Consider the following 15,066-nt stretch of genomic DNA (forward strand, 5'->3'; position numbering starts at 1 on the left):
CTTAATTGGTCTTCCCTCCCCCAACCCCATCATTTATTTCTACATGCCAGCTACTTGATATTTCCTCTTCATTCGTGAAGTAGCAAGATACCTCTGCCTCTTGACTATTTATTTTGGAATGGAGACAAGTAAAGACTGAGAAGACTGCCTGGGTGTCACCTAGCACATGGGAACGCTTGGAGGCTCCCTCATGTCTCCAGAAGTGAGATTCCTGTTGTCCTCTGAGGGCTCCCTGCCTGGCTAGATAGGGAAAGGTGGCCCCTGGTGACATGGGGCGGGGACTCATAGGCACAGGGCTAGGGGGACAGGAGAGGTCACTGAGAAAGTCATTCTACCTTTGAAGGTTGTCCCCATTGCCTCCATTCTGAAGCTTTAGAAACCTGGACAGAGGGCTTCCCCGCTCAGGGCCAGTGGCCAGATCTGGGCCAGGGGGAGGTAAGAACGGAGCTTCAGGGAGTGGGGGCAGAGCCGCCAACCCGGCTGCCTTGGCCCCCTATGTATAAAACTCCCTTTGTATGCAGGTCTCCGGCTGCTCCCCATGCCAGGTGCAGCTGCCAGGATTCTCAATGCGGTTTGAACACAATTTGCCAGTGTTGGTTCAGCCCCGCTGGCTTCCAGTTGGGGGGCCATATGCTGCCTTTAATCTGCCTGTGCGATTCTCACCCATGTCAATAGGCACAGGAGGGTGGGTGGCTCGAATGGCCCAAGAGCTGAGGCTGGCTGGTGCCCTAACTGCTGCCAGCCAGTCGGGCTCTCCACACCATCAAAACGGGTCCTCGTAGGAGGCTGTGGCACAGGGTGAGGGTGGGGGGCAGGCAAGAAGGGCCTGGCGGCTGGCAGCGGCCTTGTGTTTGGCTGTGGCTCCTGAGAGCCTCTGGGTTGGGCTATCCCCAGGGCCATCACTGGCCCTTCCCCTCAGCAGAGATCCCTGCCAAGGAAGTCGGCCGGGGCGGTGCCAGCACGCAGTCCAGACTTCGCATTTCCCTCATTCTTTCTTTAATTGGATTTTTGGTCCTGCTGGGCAGAATAAGCTTTCCACCGGCAGAGCACTCTTGCATCCTCTGAACGCGTGGTGGTGCCCAGCGGCTCCAGGCAGAATGTCGCCTTCCTTCTGGGCCAAAGCAGTCATTCCTTCTCCCCAGGGACACAAGACGCTTGCACACAGAGACACACCCCATCACGCTCAACCCACACACCTTCTGCCACGGCCAGGAAACTAGGCTTCCCTTGAAGAACTTTATTTTCAGACCTTCTTGGAAAACAACTACTCTCACTTCCCCAGGGGAAGATGCAGCTTGGAATGCCCCTACTCTGGCGTGTGGTACAAGCTGGGGACTGCCTAAGCACCAGACCCTGACCGGGGCTGGACTGCTCTCGGCCTGAACTCTAGAGGTTCCTAGTCCTGGGAAGGCCCAGTTTGGTCACTCAGCTACAGATTAAAAAATACCAGAAAATGTCTGCCACCCTTTCTAGACAACCAGGCCGGCAAGTAGTGTGTCTGTTGGAGGGACATGGTGGGGGAGGGGCTGGAAGAGAAGACTGCCGGCAAGCTGGAGTCTGAAGATGCTATTCAGAGAAGTGGCAGTTTACTAGCGACACTCAACATGAGCTATTTAGGTACTGTCAAATTTTGAGTTGAACAATAGAGAAGAAAGGGAGGATGGGAGGGCAGGGTAGAAGGAAGAGAAAAAAGGGAAGGGGAAAGGGAAGGAAGAGGGAGGGGATAAAAAGCAGGAGGAAGGGAACTAGAGGGCTAGGGTTTGAAAGGGTGCACAAGGAATGGGAGGAAGAAGGTACTGAGGGGGATCAGAGAAAGACTACAGAAGAGAGAAAGGAGGGAGAGAGAAGGAAGACGGGAAGGGGATAGGAGCAGAAGGAGAAAAAAAACCAAAGGATGAGGGGGGGAAGAAGGAAAGCGGGAGAAGAGGAAGTGGAGGGGGTTAAGGGCCACATCCATTCCCATCCCCTTCAGGTTCAGTCCAGCACAAGCTGCCCCATGGACGAGCAGAAGAGCAGGCTCCCCTGGCCTCGGGCAAGCATGAAGCTGACTTGAGAGTGTCACTGGTGAAGGCAGCACAGAAGACCTCTCTTTTTCCATACTTTTGGGGGTCAGAGCCACCCCCCAGTCCTACCCTACTCTTCCTAGCCAGTCCTCCAGGACCAGCAGAGTATAGTCCTTGGCTCTCTGCTGTTAAAATACAGCAGCTCAGCCCCAACAGCAGCCGGAAAGCTGCTGACGGTCAAACACATCAAAATATTTCAGAGTCCCAGTTAACAAGCGCCCATTAAAATCTGACAACCAGGTAGTGGCACCAAAAGCACTCCATTTGTAAAAAACTTGAGCGTTTCCTGCTGCTTCAGCAAGACAAGGCTGGTTTAGGTGGCCCTCGCATTTTAAGCCTGGGAACAGCAGCCCTCAAGTCTGAGTGCTGTCTGGTTAATGGAAAGCTAGGTGTTTTTTCGCCAGGCCACATTTGAAGCAGGCTTGTTAATGAACATGCCGTTGGAAGTCCACTGTTAGTCAGCATGGCCTTTTTTTTTTAAATCAAAAGATAAAATAGTCGGTTATCAAGGATTAATGACTCTTACGGTACCCATTCGCGACTCATATTTGTGTTTTAAAAGAAAATGGAAGGAAGAAAAATGACCAGACTCTTTCAGTAAGCAATTTAAATCTGCCCTGGTAAGTTGAGTTCATTCATTCATTAATTCGGTCACGTGTCTGGGTGAAGTCAGCAGGAGCCCCTTCCATCATAAAAACTCTGACTGTGAAATAAACCCCGAGTAACCAATTGAACTATGAAAGATGTCTCCGGCAGGTTTTAGGCATTAGTTCAAGTGTAGTTTTCCTGCATCCTCCTTTCTTGTAGCAAGGTGCCGATTCGGGATCTCGACACCCGTGTGGCAAGAGAAAGTGTGTCTGTTTTCCCGCATCTCCGGTGTCAAAATAGAGCTCTCTTAGGCAATGACATTATTGTGCACTGTTGACTTAACGGAGAATATCAATATTTTAAATAGATTCCCATATGATTCATATAGTTTTGCATAGCACAGCATGTGTAAATAGCTCTCCACCTCTGAACACACAGAGGCATGTGTGCACACAGGAGCGTGCACACACACAAGGTCCCTAGCACACATACATGTAGAGAGTATGACTACAACAGTATTCATTTTACACAACTTCAGGACTTGGTTGCTAGAAGTTAGTATGACACTGGGGTCTTTTATTAAACATCCATACATAGAGTCTGGCCGTTAACACACAAGTGGCTTATCCAAACTGGACCTTCCTGTTTGCTAAGTCGGCCGTCTTCATTTTGCCTTCATTTTAGTCTCTCTCTTCTCCCTGAGTGTCTATATGCTCTGGGGAGTGAGAACTAGTACTATCACACGAGGGCATTTGAAATCACAACCAGAAATGTCAAGGTGCTCCTTCCCACAGCAGTGACAATGGCACACACTCAGTTGACAATGCCGGCCATCTTGGAAATTAAATTATGTTTGCAGCCCATCAGGCGGACAGCTTCAAAGGAAGGCAAATACTGATTCTGGAGAGAGTGGGGAGGATGGGGGGATCAGCAAACCAATCCCACAAACCCCAGTGAGGAGGTTTTGTTCACTGCAATTTAACCTCTTTCCTCAGTGAACTCATGATTTTATGTGATTATTTTAACACATCATCTCCCAGCCCTGTGGGGAGCCAGGAGAGGTGGGGGAGTGAAGGAAATGCTTCTAGGGGACTAACATTTTCAGGTCAGTTCTCACAAAAAAGGGTGTCACTTGGAGACCTAGACCATCTGCTAGCTGGTACTAGCTGGTACTGGGCTAAAGTTCCTGACCTCTGCTTTAGGAAGAAAAAGCATGAAGGGTGGGAGTTTAAAGGAGTCTGTGCAGAAGGTTCTGGATGGGGGACTCACCATCCAAACCTCTTCTCAGTAACGGAGCTGTGAAGTATTAAAATTAGAAAAGGTGGCAGCGGCCGTTCTATCAGCCCTATATTGGTCGTTACCAGCTAGAAACCAAAACCCTCAAAACGATGAAGGGGGGCCCTCCATTGATGGCTCAGTAGGAAGATGGCTCAGTGGGTAATGTCCTGAGCTTGATCTTCCCGGACCCATATAAAAAGTCCTGATACAGCTTATGAATCTGTAATACCAGCACTCCTGCAATGTGGAGAAAAGAGGCAGAAAGAAGATTTGCTAGAAGCTTAAGGGTCACCTAGCCCAAGAGTACACAGCACAGTGACATCAAGCGACAAGAACTGACTTCTGCTGGCTATCTTCTGATCTTTACACATGTGCCATGATATGCATGTGCCCACTCCCTTCCCCCACACCAATAAATAAATATAATAATTTTTAAAAAGAATTTCAATGCAAAATAGAGCCACTGTTCCAGACTAACGTCAACTAAATAAAGTGACAATAAAATGCAGCCAAGTCATCCTGAGCCAGAAAACCCCATGGGTGCTTTGTTTGTTTCTTTGTTGATCTTGCTGTGGGGGTTTTCTGTGTCTTGTATCTTGTTTTGCCATGAAAGGAAAGCACTGAGACAGCTGAAGACTATAGCTGTCTGAGACAGGGCACTAACAGTATTGGAGCAGGATTCACTTCCTGGACTTCACAATTAGAGTAGACTGTGTGAGCGAACGGCCTTGTTTCTTCACAGGTCTCTGTTGGAGGGAAGGGGGTCCTCATGACTCCAAATACCCTTAAGGAATTCAGACACATGCATGCATGCATGAACACATATATACACAGAGACAGAGAGAAAGGAAAGGGAAATTGGCAAACTGAACTTTTGAAGAGTGTGGGGCAAAGGAAATTAGAATTTTTATACAATTTCTGCAGCTTTCCTGTGAGTCAGAAATGATTCTTTAAATAACTTATTTTTATGTCATGTGCACTCATGTTTTGCCTGCATGTATGTCTGTGTGAAGATGTCGGATCCCCTGAAACTGGAGTTACAGGCAGTTATGAGCTGTCATGTGGGTGCTGGGAATTGAGCCCAGGTCCTCTGGAAGAACTGCTGGTGCTCCTAACTGTTGAGCCATCTCTCCAGTCCGAGTCTGAAATGATTTTTGAAGATGGATATTGATAATTACCCCAAGGACTCTCTATGGAGCTACAAATTAGCTGCCATTAGAAAGACACAGAGGGTGGGAACTCAGGGTCAGCAGACAGGGAAGCCCCAACCCAGTGGGCAGGAGAAAAGGACAAGGCCATCACAAGTTGCTCTGCGTTGTATGCAATATGTAACCCTTCTGGAATTTTGCTGCAATATGCACAGGCTACATCGGTATTTTTTCTGTGGTTTAGTAGCTGCCACTGGATTAAGACTTTGTAGGTTATTCTATTTTGGGGGAGGAAGGAAGGAGGGAGGGAGGGAGGGAGGGAGGGAGGGAGGGAGGGAGGGAGGGAGGGAAGAAGGAAGGAAGGAAGGGAGGAAGGAAGGAAGGAAGGAAGGAAGGAAGGAAGGAAGGAAGGAAGGAAGGAAGGCGCATCCTCCTACTTCTCCATCCCAGGCCATAGAGAAGCCAGCTCTGACCAGGGCTCCCTTTACTGGCCCCAGTTGGGTGAGAAGGCTGGAGCAGCTCCCTGCATTAATCTGAATGCTTAGGCAAGATTCATTATTTAAGCCGCAGAGCATCCCCCAAATAAACACGTGCGTCTTTGCAGCCTGCAGCCCAGGAGCACTATTAAACACGCAGCGGCAAAAGACCCAGGCCTGCGCTCCTGCGTGCAATTTCCAGCCGGCTCGCTATTCTTTTGTCACCGCCTTTTTATTGGTTTTCTCAAAGTGGTTACAATGCTGTTATTGTAAAACCCTCACACCAGAAGAGTGAGAGAGGCGGAGGTGACTCGGAATGGAGCAATTTCTGCCAGAAGAGCCTGCAGTCCTGGCTGGGGGAGGCTACCTGGCAATGGGTGGGGGAAAACAGAGCCTTTTTCTTTTCTAGGGTCCACGTGGCAAGCTAGTCAATCCCCCCACACACACCCCCAGGAGACGGAGCAGCCCTGGAGTTCTCTATAGAGTAAATGGCCTGGCCCTTTGAAGCCCCTTTGAAGGATTCACAGCCCCGCCCCTTCCAAGTGCAGCTTGGCATAGGCCGGCTTAGCCAGCCATGGGGGTACCACCTGGAGGACAGAAGCCACACTCTGGGGACTGGAGCTTCAGCAGCACCCCCATTCCTTTTCTGTACAAAGGGCTCTTTTCTCACCTCGCTGTGTTGTATGTATTGAGGTATGTAATTGATGTGCAATAAAAGGTGCGCGTTTTCAAGTAGCCGGGCTCAGGAAATAGAGCAACCGCCAGCCAATCTAAGCCTGCAAAGGTGGCCATGGTCTGGATCTGTCGATTGCAGCTGGTAGGCACTTGAAATTTTAATTATGTTTCATTTTAATTTAAACAGCCACGTTAGGCTAACGCTTGCTATTTTAGACAGCACAAATATAGAACATTGTCATCATTCCAGAAAGTTCCCTTGTGCTCCTTCCAGCCAGCTCTCCTTAAGAGGTAACAACTCTGCTAACTTCTGTCACCACAGGCCAGGATTTTCTATCTTGACACTATGGAGTCCCTGGGTCTTTGTAGTGGGGCCCGGCCATTCATTACAGGAATCCTTTCCCTTACCCTTCTAGATATCAGCAATGCACACACACACACACACACACACACACACACACACACACACATGGTTGTGATAGGCTTGGTATCCAGCACTCAGCTAGACCCCCTACTCTAAATGAGTTTGCCTCACTCTTAAACTTTGCATTAGTGGAACTGCATAATAGCTACCTCATGGCCGGCTACTTTTGCTTTGCGTGTCTAGGATCCATCCGTGTTGTTCTGAATATATAGCTGATTCCTCTTTTGCTTTGGGTTTGTGTTTTATTTTTGCAGTATTGAGGATTGAACCCAGGACATTACATATTCTAGACAAGCACTTGCCACTTGGATATATATATATATATATATATATATATATATATATATATATATCCTTACCTGTGTTTCTTATTTAGACATTGTAACCCAATCTGGCTTCCCATTTTAGATCTTCCTGCCTCACCCACCTGAGGGCTAAGATTCTAAGATTCTAGGCATCCATCATCACACCCAACCAGGTCCCGTGACTGCTGAGCAGTACTCCTGCATCACTGCATGGAGATTCCCTGCGTGTTCGCAAGCATCCTGGAGGTTTCTGGTTTGGGGCTGATAGACTTAAGAGAGCTGATAACATTCCCATGGAAGTCTTGGTCAGAACACGGAGCTTCATTTCCTCTGGGTTAAAGTCCAAGAGTAGAAGGCTAGATCACATGGAGACATGCGCTCCACCTTATCAGAAACTCGTTCCCCAAAGTGGCTTGACTTTTTTTTCCACTCCCAGTAAGAACATACAAGAATTCATTTCCCTGTGTCCTGACCTCTATCTTTCTAATTTTAACCAATCTGTGGCCAGCAGGACAGCCTAATAAAGGTCACAAAGTCACCCACAGGAACAAGACTGAACCCAGAGCGACAATAACAAAAAAGGAAGGTGTTGCGTGCCTCACGCCTTCATGAGCTCTGAATCCAGGGAGCTAAGTTTGCTTTGGAGCCCCTTACAGTCGGAGACTGTGGGTTAGATTGCTTTCCAGCAAAGAGCTTTCTGCTCCACAGCTTGGAGGAGGGGGAGGCCATGGGATTCAGGGGGCGGGCATGGCCATGGACTGGGAGACCATTCGAATTATAGCAGAGGGGTGTATCAGGAAAGATGTGTTCCATAGAACATCATCCCTCTCTCTCTCTCCCTCCCCCTATTCCAACACAGAAATACTCAATCAGCCCTCTCCAACAGCCTTGTCTTGCAAAGGACAGGGTGATATTGATGATGAAGGCAAGAGGGGCGAGAGTGCTTGCTCAGCTGCCTCGTGAGGGATTCAAAACAGTTGGCTATAAACTCACCAGCGTTTGCATGGCACATTCTGCCCAAGCTGTAGACTAGACACGGGAGGAAGAAAAGTCCAGCAAAGAAATGAATCCCAGCCCCCACCTCTGTGGAGCTCTCTGGTCTAATTTTCGATGGAAAATAAACAATGCAACCAAGACCTGGACACAGAGAGCAGCCTGCATAATGACTGACAGAGTGTGACAGGTTAATCCAGAGGGGCTTACCGGAGGAAAACGGGGATCGGAATGGGAGAAGCGCCTGGAATTAAGCCCGAGGCACAGGAAGCACCCACCGTCCTAACAAGAGCAAGTGTCTTAACACAATCTTCTCATGTGGGCCTTGTTAACTGCATGGGCCCTGACATTTTTGTCTTTGGGAAATTTTATTTCCACCCTTCTCTCCCCTCTCAGGGAAAAAAAAGATCCTCTATTAATCTGTTTTTAGACTCATAAAGAACCCCCTGGAAATGAAGCAACGACCTTGGCTGTTGTAGGCAGTGCCAGTGCCTTGTGGCCATCTGCGGAAAGTCTCCCCTGTGTTATTGTGTGGAGGCTGACAGCGGGGGGGGGGGGGGGGAGTTCAGGGTTAGGAAATTGGGTGTCTCCTGAACGTAGCATCACCTGTTCTGTCAATCATCTGGGAAGGAAATAACTGGAACTGGACAGGGACCCATGTGATGTCCAAAGGGTAAGCCCGAGTCAAGCGAGAGAAGCTACATGAGTCTGGTTCTCTTGGGCCTAAAGAGCTTGGCTTTAGAATACTCTTTGTTCTTGTTTTTGTAGGGTTACATGGGGGATATTTTCTAGGCTACTGGAGATCATCTCTACATGCGAGGTGAGCCTTCAACCAGTTCAGCTACATCCCTGACCCATGAAACCATTCTTTTTACCTTTGGTTGATATTTTTTGTTGGTAGACTAATATTTTGGTAGTTTGATTGGTGTGTGTGTGTGTGTTATTCATCAAGTGTTGTCCACTATTTTTTTTTCAGACAGGGTCTTTCATTGGCTTGGGACTTTGCCAAGTGCGCACGGCTGAACAGCCAGTGAGACCCTGGGATCTTGCTGTCTGCCTTCCTAATATTGGATTTAAACGCATGTGTGACTACACCTGGCTTTTTAGGTGGGTTCCTGGGATGGAACTCAGGCCTTCATGTTTGCAAGATAAGCACCTTACCAACTGAGCCATCTCCCAATCCTAATTTGGTTTTTGTTTGCTTTGTTTTGTTTCATTGCTTTGAATCTTGCTATATAGTCCAGACTGTCCTCCAGGGCAGAATTCACCTGGCTCAGTCTCCAGACTGAGCTGGACCATTCCTTCTTTCTTAATATTTACATTTTAATTTATTTTATGTGTATGAGTGTTTTGCCTGCATGTATGTTTGTGCATCACGTGTGTGCTTGGTGCATCAGAAGACGAGGACATCAGATCCTCTGAACTGGAGTTTTACTGGTGATTTTAGCTACCATGTGGGGGCTGGGAGTCAAACCAAGGTCCTCTATACAAGTAGCAAGTGCTTTTAACTGCTAAGCCATCTTTCCAGCACCTAACTGGAACATTCTTAAGAACACCTACAAGTGAGTGGACTCAGAGGTGACATCTGCTTGAGAAGAGATGCCAGCCGGCCAGGACATAGAGGAAAGGACAGCGAGCTGAAGATGAATTAACTCTGAATTATAAACCCAATGCTCCAAGTTTGTACTTTTTCTTTGCTTTCCTTTTCTCTGCCTCCTGATTATTAAAGTGTGCCTCCTGGGCTGGCAAGATGGCTCAGCAGGTAAAGACTGACATCACCCTTGCTGCCAAGCCTGACAGCCTAAATTTGAACCCTGGGACCCATATGGTTAAAAGAGAGAACTGCCTCCAGAAAGTTGCCCTCTGACCTCCACATACTTGCTCTGGTACCCGCACACTACCCCTTCACACACGTGCACACACAATAAAGAAATGCAATTTCAAATGTGTTCTCCGTGAAGGGGCGAGCCTTCCTCTGTCTGTCTCATTCATGGCTGTCTTTTAGCCATGTGCTTGGAACATGGCTCACTAAATATTTGTTGAACGGATGGGTAGCACAGAGGGCTCTGAAAGCGCAGGCCTCTGTTTGCCTGAGTTGCTCAATCTGGAGAGACTGAGCCTGGGTGCAGCTGAGAAACAGAAAACACCCATCCAGTCAGCTTACCAGTCACCGGGGCCAGTCGGTTTATCAGTCACTCAGTCAACCAGTTTACCAGTCCCAGGGCATCTAGACAGAGATGCTGAGGGGAAAGGGACTTCTAAGTTCCAAGTGCCAGCCATGCCTTCAACCCTTCTGTGCTGCCCCCATTTCTGATGTCAGTCTCTGGGGCGGTGTTCCTGTTGTTAAAAAAAGAGGGGATCCCCACACAGCATTACTCCCTCAACCATGTCCCAGAACCTCCCAGGAGTGGATAAAGTGGGTTTCTAGGATGGAAAAACTCCAGGCAGATCACCTGGGCCTCCCTCCTAGAATTTGCCTACCTTTTGCCCTTCAAGGGTAGGACCCATAGGCCACACCTGGGAGCATCGTCAGCACTCATCACAACTGGTTCCCCGAAGGGCACGGACTTCTACATTATTTGTGCAGAAGAGAGATGGGCAGGCATTGTTAAAATTTGCTTCAAGAGAGAAGGCAGCTGGGCATAGTACTTCACGCTAATCTCAGTGCTTGGGGGGGGGGGGTTGCAAACCAGACCAGCCTGCGGTACATAGGAAGACCTTGTGTCAACAATAGCAACAAAAGGAGTGAGGGAGATGGCTCATTTGGTAATATTTCTGCCATCTAAACATGAGGACCTGAGTGGCAATAGCCAGCAGCCTTGGAACAAATTTGACCCAGCAGGCTCCACCTGCGGTCTCCACACTAGGGAAGATTATGGAAAGAAGGAACCCTGGGTCTTTCAGACCAGCCTATCCAGCTACATGAGTGAGCACAGATTCAGTGACATCCTGCCTCAGAAACTAAGATGGAGAGAGACTGAGGAAGACTTCTGACCCAACCTCTGGCTTCCACCCATGCATGTCCACATCTGCATGCGCACCTACAGTCATGTGTACCCACACATAAACACACGAACAGACAGAGAGACAGAGAGAACGACAGAATCCCAAGCAGCATAAAAACCGCCATCTGAGTTCCACACTCTGAGATTCAGGAATGCAGTGTGCCGGGATACAGGGGACAACCTGCCCTCCAGAGGCAGGTCACGGAGCCCAGGGAGTGCCAGCCAAGGGCATCATTTTTGCTTAAGTCCCCCAATTCCTGCCTTGAGCAAGCCAGTTGCCATCTCTCCCACAGGCACCTTTTTTCCCCTGTGCTTCTGCCTGGCAGATGACTCTTCTCAGCTCCCAGAGACTCTCCTGCTGTGTGTGACGGTGCAGCTAGCTGTGGACACACAAGGACAGCGGTGCTTGACAGGCAGCAAATAATAGAGCTCTCTGGGTTTCTGTTATCTAATCCACCTACCTAGGGAGCCTCCCCTGGCAACTCATCAGGAACCCCCCCACTCCCTCCTCCATTCCTCCCCCTGCCATCTGGAAGGGCTTTTGAAAAAAAAACCCTACTCAACAGGGCAGGGCTTTTGCAAGATAACAATTGCCAAGAGCAGCCTCTAGCTCAGTGGTTCTCAACCTCCCTAATGCTGCGCCCCTTTAATACAGTTCCTCACGTTGTGGGGACCCCCCGCCATAAAATTATTTTCATTGCTGCTTCATAACTGTCATTTTGTTACTGTTATGAACCGTAATGTAAATATTTCTAGAGATAGAGGTTTGTCGGGGGTCGCATCCCACAGGCTAAGAAGCACTGCTCTAGACTGTAAGTTATAGGGGTCTTTTCTTTGTTCATCACTGAACGATCACCATCCGTACCTAGTCGGAATTTACTGCGTTAAATGACTGTCCAATGGGCACACAGTAAATAAAATCACATGAGGGCATTCCCATTATTTCTGCATAAAAAGAGCAAACCTTTAACACAGAAGCTTAAGAGTTGCATTGGACCCAAGTTTACCTGGGTGAGGAATTTGCACAGGACTGACAGTGGCCCTTCTACCTGCCCCACCACGCCTGAGGCTACCATTGAGAGGCCTCAAAAGAACAGAGCATTAGAACCATCTGGGCGCTTCCAGGTCCACAGATCTGGTGTTTGGACTGAAATGGCTCAGAGGCTGGGCTCAGCTGGGTCTGTCAATCCCATCACCTCCACGTGGCTTCACAGGCCAGGCACTCTCCTAGCGTGGCCAACTCACGTGACAACCACTCAGGGCTCCAAGGCAGAAGCCCGGCTCTGTCCTGCTCTTGAGAGCAGCAGTCACCAGGACAGCCAATATTCCAGAGGAGGAGAACCACACCCCACTTGTCATAGGAAGGTCTAACACAGAATCTTGGAGTTACATTATTTATTATCTATTTTTGAGGTACTGAGAATGGGATCCAGAGCCTCACACATGCTAGGCAAGGGCTCACTGCTGAGCTATAACCCCAGCCCCACTGTGTATTTAGGGGCTGGAAAAATAGCTCAGAGGTTAAGAGTACTGGCTGCTTATTCACAACACCCAGGTTCAATTCCCAGCATCCACTTGGTGACTCACACCTGTCTGTAACTCTAGTTCCAGGGGATCCCAATGCTTTCTTCTGGCCTCCATAAGCACCACAGACATACATGGTACATAGACATACATACAATCAAAAGACCCATACACACAAAATACATACATACATACATACATAAATCTTAAAAGAAAATATAATCTGTGTTTTAAAATCATCCCCAAAGAGAGCTAGAGAGGTGGTTTTGCAGTTAAAAGCACTTGTTTCTCTTCCAGAGGACCTGTATTCAATTCCCAACACCCACATAATGATCCACAAGCATCTGGAACTCCAGTTCTGGGGGATCTGATGCCCTCCTCTAGGCACACATGTGACACGCATACATACATACATACATACATGCAACCAAAACACACATGCACTTAAAGTAAAATAAATCTAAAATGCAATTAAAATCACACCAAAGGAACCAGAGAGGGGGGAATGAATGTGAGCAAATTCTCCATATTCTCTATATGCGAGGATATCATAATTAAAACTGTTATTTTATTGATTTAAAAAACTAAGCTAAAAAACAGATGCAAACACAAATTCAAATAAATAAAATAACCAGGCATGGTGGTGTATACCTGCAAGTCTGCCCTTGGAAGTTAGATGTAGGAGGATCAGAAATTTAAGGCCATCCTCAGCTACACATGAGTTCAAGGCCAGCCTGGGTTGCCTGACACTTTGTCTCAAAACAAATGAAATAAAACCTCTACAAAGGTTAAGTGGTTAGAAAGCTGTAAGGGAGGTTGATGAGATAGGTTAGCAAGGTGTTTGCCTTGCAAATGTGAGGACAGGAGTTCAAAGTTCACATGAAAACCCCAAGCTCTAGAGCGCATGCCTGTAACTCTGGCTCAGGGAAGGCAGAGACAGGAAGGCCCTGTAGCTCATGCGCCAGCCCGTCTAGCCTAATAGGCGAGCTCCAGGCCAGTGAAAGACCCTGTCTTTCAAGAGGTGGTTGGTGTTTCTGAAGATGACACCCAAGGTTGTCCTCTGGCCTCCACGTGCCCATGCACACCCACAAACATGCACATACATACACATACCCAAAAATAGAATTTTAAAGAGGAATATGGAAAAGCTTAAGCATTGCGCAGTAATTCTTTTTCAGAGAGCTGATACTAGACGTGTACCACGTTAAGCTTTGGGTTGGATCATATATGGAGATCCCACGGTAAATAAAAGGCACATTGTATCTGCCTTCATGGGCCCTGCATGCCACTCCAAAGAGTCTCTCGAGGAAGCATACATAATCACAAATTGTGAGTGCCTAGGGGAGAGATACCCTGAGAAGGCAGATTGACTTCATATTTGAAGTCTCTTGCTACTCCAGAGGCCAAGTCTGAGGCACTTTCTTGGGGAGTGTGGTAGTCTGAATGCAATTGGCTCCCATAAGCGCCTTGGAGTGGCACTATTAGGAGGTGTGGCTTTGTTGGAATAGGTGCGGCCTTGTTGGAGGAAGTGTGCCACTGTGGAGGTGAACTTTGAAGTCTCATATATACTCAAGCTACGCCCAATGTCTCAGACCACTTCCGGTTGCCTGCAGGATCAGGATGTCGCTCCTTCTCCACTCTCAGCTCCTTCTCCAGCACTAAGTCTGCGTATGTGCCACCATGTCCTACTGTGAAGATAATGGACCAGACCTCTGAAACTGTAAGCCATCCCAATTAAATGTTTTTCCTTTATAAGAGGTGCCATGGTCATGGTGTCTCTCCACAGCAGTAGAAACCCTAACTAAGACAGGGAGGTAATCTCAGAATCATGGATAAGCCAGAGGGGAAGCCAGAGAATGTGTCATCAATACGCTATCATTGTGACTGAATGGGGCTTAGTCCCATAGGACACAGCTGGTTGACAATATAGAATACATGCCACCTGAAGGAAGAGGAAGTTGGCATTTGCTGCCAAATGCTAATCATAGTTATACTCAGGGACATTGGGGCAAACTGTTTCAGGACTGGTAGAAAGAGACGAGGATGCTAAGGGAGCAAGGCACCTGCCCTAGGAATGAAGAAGTCCTCCATAAATGACTGATCTTCTCAGAGGAAGAATTCAAAAGTTAAGAACACAGAATCTATACAGTATCTAAATATTTTTCTATCATTTGTGAATGTTCATCAAATCTCACCAATATGTCAGCACTTACCACAAGTACCTAAGGCGCTTCTAGCTTCTCCTTCCTGTGCACTTACAATGGCTATCTGTCATCATGGGCCACCCGCCCTCCTCTCCCCTACCCTTTGTGACAAATGAAGAACATGGCAACGTTGCCCATGGGTAGGCAGCCAAGGTGGGGCTGTCTATGCCCAGGAGAAAGTTGTCCTCCATTGTCTCTGGTGAACAGTCCAAAACTCTGACCTCATTACTTTGGCATGGCAGAGGCTGGTGATATTTTCAGCCATTGCTACACATCTGGAGTGGGGGGATCTCTAAAACCCTATCAGCTCCCCAGCGGGAACGCCCTGATAGGAGAAGTTAGTCTGGGGCACTTCTGTGGTAGCTGTCATGAACAGGAAGTCG

Source organism: Microtus pennsylvanicus, chromosome X (assembly GCF_037038515.1).
Source record: "Microtus pennsylvanicus isolate mMicPen1 chromosome X, mMicPen1.hap1, whole genome shotgun sequence".
Lineage (NCBI taxonomy): Eukaryota > Metazoa > Chordata > Mammalia > Rodentia > Cricetidae > Microtus > Microtus pennsylvanicus.